The sequence below is a fragment of the Lepeophtheirus salmonis genome, chromosome Z, assembly GCF_016086655.4.
Source record: "Lepeophtheirus salmonis chromosome Z, UVic_Lsal_1.4, whole genome shotgun sequence".
Taxonomy (NCBI): Eukaryota; Metazoa; Arthropoda; class Copepoda; order Siphonostomatoida; family Caligidae; genus Lepeophtheirus; species Lepeophtheirus salmonis.
Window position 1 is genome coordinate 5603833 of NC_092584.1, and position 9841 is coordinate 5613673.

The window sequence follows — 9841 nt, forward strand, 5'->3', positions numbered from 1 at the left end:
ATGTCTCCTCCTACACTGTGCCATGTCTCCTTCTGGTGTATCAAGTATACTACTTTTGGTTAGTTTCAAAAACACCAATAAATGGTTATTAATTATTGCACTACATCAAAAATACTCTGGAATTATTTGTCTCAGGTAACTACCTATGTCATGTTGCCAGGCGTTAAATTATGACACTTAAAACAGTTTTAAAAAAATTGATTTGTTTAACATGTATCTTCAATCTCCCCTACATTAAAATGGAAACAATACAGAGAAGATTAGTATGGCTTCTGCACAAGGATGATACACAAAATCGTTAATTGATATAATGTTAAAAAATAAAAATATAATTATTGTAATACCTATAGTTAGCATCACAAATGCCCAATAAAACAATGGAATGACACCCCTGATATTTAAAATATTCTGATCCATAATTAATTGGCCCTTGTATGCTTTCCATCTATTGCACCTTTAATATTAAATTAAATAATAATAAATTAATATTTATAAATGAAACATAGCAATACAATTAGGAAAATTCCACTGCTCTTCATATTCTTTACTAATTGACAACCAATCATCTTTGGTAGAACACGAACTTTAAATATTCATCCTTAAAAAAATATTATTAAAAAATAATTATTTTACTTAAAGTTATTCTGAATTTTACCACGAGAGCTTGACAGATAGCGTTGGATGTATTATTTACAATTTCATTCACAGATTTTGTATTAATTCGGAAGCTATATGACATTGACGTCTTAAAATAATCAAAAGATCATAAATATTATTTTTAGTTATAATTAATAAATATAAAAGCATCATACTTGAGAATCCCCGGATGCGAGGTATCTAATGGTAAGAGCTTACCTCCCACCGAATGTGATTGGCTCATAATCATGCCAAGAACGTTTCCGCTAGAAAATTTGGGGCGAGCCTATCAATTAATTAAAAATTATTGTTATAAGGTATATATTGGAGGAGTAGATAGTAATAAATCAAACAGTTCCTTTGTAATTATCATATAATTATGATAGTTACTTCAGATCATACAAATTCATTTCCCGAATAAGATTGTTGTAGACACCTTGATCCATCCATTTAGAGAATATACTTAACCTACAATTAGTTAATGAAGGGTCATTTGATTCACTCATACTATCATTATTAAAAATATTTCTTCTCGTGCTAATGATGTCAAATTCATCTCCAGAGCTATCGAAATTATTTTTCAATGAATTTAAAATTATATTTTATATGTCAATACATATCTAACGGTATTGTTTGTAAATTTTGGAAGCATATGAGTAAGTAAAGTGCTTCCAAAATTTATTTTTTATAGCATTTTCTCTCCTCCAAACAAAGTTCATTTTAAATCACAGAACCTTTTGATTTTGAAATGAAGAATGGTTGAGGTTTGAAGATTATAATATGGAAAATCTTTCAAAATACAGTGTCTATTAGTCTGTTCTAAACTTATACACGTATATTTACAAAATCTTGATAGATGTTGTAACCCACGGACTAATGCTCCGAATACAATTAATTCAGAACATGAAGAAAAAAAATGCACTTTAAAAAAAAAAAAAATTAAAAAGTATTACCATGAAATTTGTGGAGAAAGGTGCGTAGCATGCTCACTCTAAGAATGTTCTACTATCTTTACTATTAAGCTCTAAGCGAGAAGATAAACATTTGGGATATCGAAAATAAGAGATGGAAGGGATATGAAATATATATATCAGTATATATATTTCAAATCACTTCCATATATTTATAGTAGTTCTATATGACACACAGTTGATAGACGATAAGAAAATAACTAAACTTATTCCGGACTCCAATGTAACGTTTATCTCTCGAGCTGTAGTAAAGTCCTTCTAGGGGTGTCTTGGTTCTCGTCAAAAATAGCCTCCAACCTGTTGTTACAAAATACGATGACAATGGTAATAATGTGGTTCTTGATCCGAGTATTTTTAAGAGAAAACAAGACTATACAGTTTACGGCCCCAATCGGGATAATGCAAACTATTTCTCGGGATTAATTGATGTGCAAGACGAAAAAAATATGTTTAATAACGGGGGACTTAAACATAAAAACATAGGCACTCAAATCGTGATGCTGAAGAATATGGAGATTCTAACAATACTAAAAATAGAGATGAATTAGAAAAATCATATCAGAACTGTTACTTGATGATATTCGTCTGCTTCACCAACCAAACAGTCCTAAAAAGGTATTCCATAGTAATAGGTTTTAAGGAAGACTGGATTACATCCTAGTTCACAATCAGCTTTCCACACTTTTATCGGAATTCTCCAAACTTCCATGACTAATATCTAAGATCATTCCCCGATATTTTCAAGATTCAGAACGCTTCCATCAAGTCGTAGTTGTTTTTGTTTTGTCTCACATATCGGAAGAAGAAGTAAAAAAATATAACAATAGATACAATACAAAATTTATATCAGCTGGATCTTCAGATCTCCTTATTGAATGTTATCAAAAGTTTGTTTTGCTGCTTAGTCCGGTATTGGTATTATGATTTGAGGAAATCTTTCAAAAAGGGACCATCCCTTCGTTCATCTGTAGGGGTATCTTGACACAAGTTCAATAAAAAGGAAAAGATAAAATTTGTCTTAAAAAACTACCGACCAATATCAATTTTAGATAAGATACTTACTGGTATTCCAAATCAAAGACTGCTTAATGCTATACCAAGATTCATCACTCAAAACCAACCAGAAAGGATTTGTAAAAAAACAGACTTGCGGAGGATATCCCAAGAAGCATTCAAGATGGAATTTGTTGAATCAAATAAAAGGGAATTAAACTATGCGTTGCTTCTAATAGAGTTTGAAAAGGCATTTGATAGTATTTCGCAGTAGTATATATTAGAACAGTTGGTGAAATATCAAATCCTTCTAAAAATTCATTGATATGATATCTTGTATGATGAGAAAGGCAACTTTCCTCATAAGTGTACCTGGATGCAACCTAAAATTTAATATAAGAAGATGAATTAGACAAGCGATAGATTACTCAACATCTGAATAAACTTCATTATTAAAACTTTTAAAATAAATATTAAATAATTCTGTAAGCAAATAACCATTGTAAAAGAGAAGATTAAATTCTTGTTAAGAAGGGATGAATCATGAACACAGAGACAGGAACTTATCTGATCGTCCATTCAAAACCTTCATTTGTGATCTAAGTAATAAATCATGCAATTGTGGATCGTCTGGTGAAAGATTTTGTCGGAAAATTTTATTTTTTGGAGGTGAAATTTGAAGGAGTCCTCCAATTATCAAGTATGATTCAATTCTGTCGAAGAAAGAGATAATTTTTCATATACGATTTCCTTTTATTCCTTTCATATCTAACTTTTAATTGCAGATTATATTTATGAGTGAGTATGGAGGAAGAACCTCTTATTAAACCACATCGAAGAAAGGCATTTTTTGAAAGAATATCCATAAAATAGTTATGAGATTGTCAGTTCCTTTGTAGTCCATCATATTTCTCTTATATTGGAAATAAGCGTCTCCTGATGAACCTGTTTTCATCTGTAGATGAATTCAGGTTAAGTAATTCATATATCACCTCTTGTATTTGGATTTAATCTCCCTTTTCTAATTGATTTAAAGTGTTGAAAATAGTTTTTATGATTTAATTCCCAAGATAAATACATGTTTGTGGTTCATTTTTGAAGAATTTATGATGAAGGATGCCTCATCCTCCCCTCTACATATGTATATATATATATAGAAAGAGAGAAACAGGATATCTGCTTGAATATGTACCTTTAAACTCAGGAATTTTAAACTTATATTATGGATACGGAACCTAAGTGTGGATTACTCAACATGTTGAGCATGAAGTAGTCCATATTTTGCCTATTTTAATGTAACAAATCACCACTACTCAAACTAATTAAGTTAGGATGATATTTCTTTCATTTCAAATTAATTTTGATAATTTATTGTGTCAACAAGTTCAACTTTTACTTCCGGATATTTATGTATTATATTATATTTAGATATGAATGCTATGAATCTTCTATTAGTATAACTCATGATTACATTGATCACTCGATGTAGAGTTATTCACCTCTAAAGTAACATGTTAGAATTAACTTATAATTTCTTGTTCAGTTTTACCTATATTTCATTGTTTTTATTCGAAAATTCTATCATGGATTACACAACATCAGTGTTGAGTAATCCATGATCAAATTTAATATAAATATTATGAAATTAATTGAGCTAAATCGGAAATGGTTTGATTGAAGCTGTTTATTTTAATAAGTGCATCTTGTTTGGTAACATACTCATACTTAGTCCTCACAAAACCATATAAATTTAAAACTTTGCTACCTGTATGCGCTTTGCAAACCATCAAATGAATTATTTCATTGATTAAAATATTATTGCTAGTAATTCACATTTGAAATTTCAACTCTCTTTGAATTATCACACTAAATCCAATAACTGGACAACCTAAAATGAATCAACACATGTTATCGATCATTAATTAAATAAAAATATACTTATTAGATCAAATTAATAATTAATTATCTTCTCAAATAGAGAGTTATAATTTCATTAATTTTGTGTGTTGTGCAAAATACCTTAATCTGATTTTGTGATGTTCATAAATTGAACTTCATCTTCCATTCAATCTACTCTTATTTTTGTAGACATACAATTGAAATCTAATTTTTGTCTGAGCTCCGTCAAATTTGACATTCTCAATTTAAAACTTTTGCGCCCTTAATTCCATTTCATTACTTATCCGTTAACGCCTCACCTTAACCATTGACATTATGATGGTTCATTGTTTAATTATCAATTCTTTTTTTGATCTTAAAGATAGTACAGTTCTTTTTCTTAAAATTCGTTTTTCTAGTTCTACATTTGTTGATTTCGTTTCTGTTTCAAAGTCTTTATGTTTAAAATGAAGAGAAAAACTACTTCTTTAGAGCTATCAACGGATTTACCATCTATATAAACAATAATAATTTTATATTAACACTGATCATATATCACTCAAATAAATGTATACTATTTTTTACCAGGTATCTAATTAATTGGTATAGCTGATTTCCATTTATTAAAAATTTCCGTGTTAGATGTTGGAAATTTAGCTTTTGGTCAGATGTTTTACCAGTTTGGCGAAAAGGAACCACTCAATTTGAAGACATATTTGACGTCTAGGAAGAATAATCACGTTCTATGCAAAATAATACTTATATATAACTAATTTATAAAAAAATATTTCTTTTTTTTAGCATAAAGCAAAAATTCATAAATTTTGGCGAGGGCTATAGCCCCTTCAGCCCCCCTGCAGACTCCCTGGTATACCGTATGAGTAAGGGTGATAATTTTGTTAAGAATACAAAAGCGTGCGAGGAGAAGAGAAGAAATACTTATGGCATCATTGATTAAATAATATACATCTTCTTCTATCTAGAACGTTATCATTCCCGCCTTTATTATTCAATATTAATATAATATTATATAATGATAGTCGATAGAGAACTGAATAAAATGCCTAAAATGACGTCGCCTTCTGTCTGGATTTCTGAAAATGGAGGCCCAGGAATTTGGAAAATACTTACCGGATGAGAAACAGATGGTTTGTCGGATTTATCGATATAAATGTGCCTTTAGTCCCATGTCTAGAATTACAAGCCACTCATTATCCTCATCTCATAAGAAGAGTATGGATATTCATCCTAAAAATCAAGTTAACGATGAATACATCAGGTCAGACTTTAACTTTGATCTCACAAAGATGATTATTGCATGTAATATAACCTTATCCATTGGTAATCATCCTACGTTCAAAAAATTTATGGAGAAATACACGGGTAAATTCTTCACTTCCCGAGGAGCCATCATTAATTAATGGAGAATCTTAGTAATGATGTCATTTATAGAAATACCCCCATTGTGAAGTTGAGATAATTTCCAGCATGTTTAGAGTCATCCACACCAAATTACGATCAAAGTTATCAGTAGAAAGTATAAAATATTTACTAATTTCGAAATGGAACTCTGAATTTTGTAGTATGTAATAGTAAGTATTAATTTTTTTTTTTAATCTAATCCTAAAATATGATCATATTTTAGCTAAAAATATCAAGAATTATGATACACAACTCATTAAATGTCAAAAACAACTGCTTAAATGGTCACAACAACGGTGGTAGTAGCTTTGGATGGTTCACAACTAGTTTATCTGGCAATAGTTTCTTCACTTAAAGACTTGGTTATGATAAATAGGTTTTCCAATTTTACATAGTCAATAAATATTACTTTTTATCACTTAAGGATTAGCTATGGTTGATAAACTCCAAGAAATGGTGTTCAGAAAACTCATAAAAGGCAAAAACGACTACTTAAATGGTCGCAACAACGGGGGTAGTTGCATTGGGTGTAGGATTATAATTAGCAATTGTGTGTATCCTTCATAATATCGCCGGACATTACTACATAATTAGCTTTTGCTCTAAATCTTTACGATGGATTTAATTCTAATATTTTGTATATTAGGATATTTATTGTCTAATTTTATGATTTTGACATTTACTTTATTATTAATAATTATTTATATATCATCGGTAGTGATATATCTATCCTGTGCACAATTGTATATAGCAACTTCCACATGAAGAAAAAAGGGTGATTATCTTTTTGATTAAACTCCACGTCCACGTCTGACTTGTGTTTTGCAACCTAAAGTTATGACATATTTAACTAAATTGCGATGTTGGAACAAGAAAATATTATTTGGATCAATCTATTATTTCAATATTCTGTATTTATAATTTATTGTTATTATTAGTTATATGATTACCATTGTTTAATTTTGTATATTTAACATAAATGTATAATGGTTTATTTTTTAGTATGTAGATTATATTTCATTTAAGCCTTCTTTTTAAACTTGGAACTTCAAATATATTTTGGAATACTCTACTGTGTCGTTTCATTAGTTATTATTCTGAGAATATGGGTCATAATGAATTACAATTTCATGGAGTGTGACGTTTTCAAATCTACTGTCACTATTGTTAAACCTTCAATAATCATAATAAAGCGGGCAGCTGATAATCACATCAGTATTTTAAACAATGATACCATAAGTCTTTTTTCTTCTCATTGCACGCGTTTTTCTCTACAGGATTATCAACCTTGCGTATGAATGCATCACAGTCAGGATTTCATTTCTCATACAGAAGGTTAGGTGATTAATACAATAAAATTGCGTTTGTTTTCATTCTTAGTCAGTTGTTAAGATGGAGAAACACTATCACTCATCCGGTAGAGTTTTGCTAATTTCAAATTCCTTGAACTCCGAAATTAATTATAATGGGTGCCATCTGATTTCCGTCATTCAAGAATTCCAAATTGGTGCGGTTGGTTCAGATTGGGTAATTGTAATCAACTCTGGGACTTTTAATGGCACATTAAGATTCTTCCTTATAAAGTATAATGGTTATTCCGTATGTATATGAAGGTCATATTGAAAATTAATATGATATTACCAAAGATATTCAAAAATAGTATCCACCACTATGGTAAAAAAATTAACCGGAAATTAACGTGGTAACCCTGGAAGAATGTTTTGGACAGAGCCCTATAAATTAAATCATTAAACCAAGTAGACCATTGAATGCTAACGTGATTATTAGAAGGAAAAATATATTGGTCAAAAATTACTTTTTTCGTCCGGTAGAGATATTATTATTTCAAGCATTTTGAAAAGTCATTTCCTATTCTCTCGTGAATGAGTCAAGTACTGTACTTTTTCTACTTTTATTTACTTCATTGTTTATATACTTTTTGCTTGAACAATTATGGAAAGGGAATTATGATTCAAAAGGATTTTCACATACAGAATGGTCAGTAGGTTAACAATTAGTAAGATATTTAAGATTTGACGTCCATTTTTTTCTTGTTGCGACTTCTTTTGGATTTTTTGGGAATGGGAATTTTAAAAAAGCGTACGTTTCTTGGAAGCTTTTGGAAATTGGACTTCTATTTTTGCAGCCTCCGACACTAAAATGACTCATTATTTTGGAGTAATTTGCTTTATAATAATATATAAATATAAAATATTTAAGACAAGGAAAAATTATATACGTATTAATACAACGGACAATAAACAAATGAGTGACGTCATGGAAAAGCGACATCTTGCAAAAATATTATGACAAATATTGACCATACTTTTTCCTCAGGCTAATGGTGCTTGATGCGGAAAAAGATTAGCTTTGAGCAGTTCTCTCACGGCTAGAAAGGAAGAAGTAAACACAAATCCTACTCGGGGGGGGGTATGGGGGGGGATCGTGTATAGTGAAAATACTTGCTGGAATTACTTCGAAGTTGGTCTTAGACTCTAGTTTTAGTCCAACAAAGACTTTTTATCATAATCATAACTTTCCAACCAATGTTTTATAGCGAAGAATGGTTACAATATTAATTCATTCTCTTACTCAGTTTTTATCGAGGTTGAATGACTTATCAAATGTTCACATTTGAAGAAAATAATCTAGTTCTGGATGCCATGAATCGCATTCAATGGTATGTTGGACGTCAAAGAAGAATTCTTTCGTCCTCATCAAGACAAAAAAAACCAAAAAAAAACGACCATAATCACTAAACTGTTTAAATGTATAATTGTAATGGAAATTTCTGAAGTTTGATTAAAAATTAAATAGAAATGAGGCGGAATTTAAAAATAAAAAAATGAGTTAATTTTATAGCTTGTAGTCTTCCATATTATAAGATAAAATAAAAAAATATTTCCATTTTGTATAAAATATTAGGCGTATATTATAGGTAGTTAATTATTTTAAATGTATTCATTCTAAAACTTATTGCTCTTACAATTCCAATATTACTTACTTTTCTTATGAAAAATTTGAACATGTTTTAAACAAAGTATTATGCCTTTAACAAGAGCAAATAGACATAATAATTATAGTTTATTTTTTAACATTAAATAGTATTCAATTTTATTATGTAACTTTTGTATATAAGTATTAATTTTAACTCGTTTTTGGCCGATAATGAAGGGAAAAAAGTCAATATTTGTGGGAAGGCATCCAGAATTTTGTCATGTGGCATTTTTGATCTTGGAAGCCAAGCCTTTAGAAAATTTGAATTTTAGCAACATAATAAAAGTTGTATTGACAATAATAATTTAAAGCTTTATTCAAAGAATATAAATGAATTAAGTCATGATGTTTTTACTTTAATGTCGGATATGAACAAGATCCATGACACTTACAATGTCCCACTCCATATTTATAGTCATCCAAATCTTGTAAAATTAATGGAACTTAATAGTGGCAAGGCTACCACATCGCAACAAAGTCAATGAAGTCCCAAAGTAAAGTATTGTTATCAAATCTTTAAGAAAGAACTTGTAGGAAATGATAATCTTCTTCTCTTAGACGAAACTACGATCGATGACCGGAGTATTGGTAGGTTGCCCTTAATAAATTTGGAAAGGTTTTTTAGTAACGATGGGGTTGCTTATTTTATAAAAGCAGTCAAAAGCTTTAAGCAACATTTTCCAATGATGCCTCACTCATGGTCTAAACAAAATAGCAACGCTCTGTCATAATTACTTCGACAATAACAACACTCCTATCTCTTACGACAAAAATTTTGTTTCTTTATTCTGATGATCGAAAACAATTGATTTCTACACCGAGCACTTTAATTCAGTATCAATGGTATGGATGAAAACAGTGATGCAACCAATAGATCAACAAGGATAACGTTATACAGTCATGGCATATAAAACCTCTGCTATAGTGAAATTTGTACAGACAAC

At 29.8% G+C, this 9841-nt stretch overlaps 1 long non-coding RNA gene and 1 other non-coding gene across 2 annotated transcripts; both read left to right on the forward strand.

Annotated features, from left to right (window-relative positions):
- The first annotated feature begins 212 nt into the window (after positions 1-212).
- LOC121130606 (U6 spliceosomal RNA) lies at positions 213-317 on the forward strand. Its single transcript, XR_005868767.1, has one exon. It is a non-coding gene; the product is annotated as a U6 spliceosomal RNA (small nuclear RNA).
- A 2982-nt stretch (positions 318-3299) lies between these two features.
- On the forward strand, positions 3300-7131 carry LOC139907376 (uncharacterized). The gene is made up of 4 exons (XR_011783939.1): positions 3300-3571; positions 5067-6070; positions 6124-6262; positions 6325-7131. It is a non-coding gene; the product is annotated as an uncharacterized lncRNA (long non-coding RNA).
- The last annotated feature ends 2710 nt before the right edge of the window (positions 7132-9841 follow it).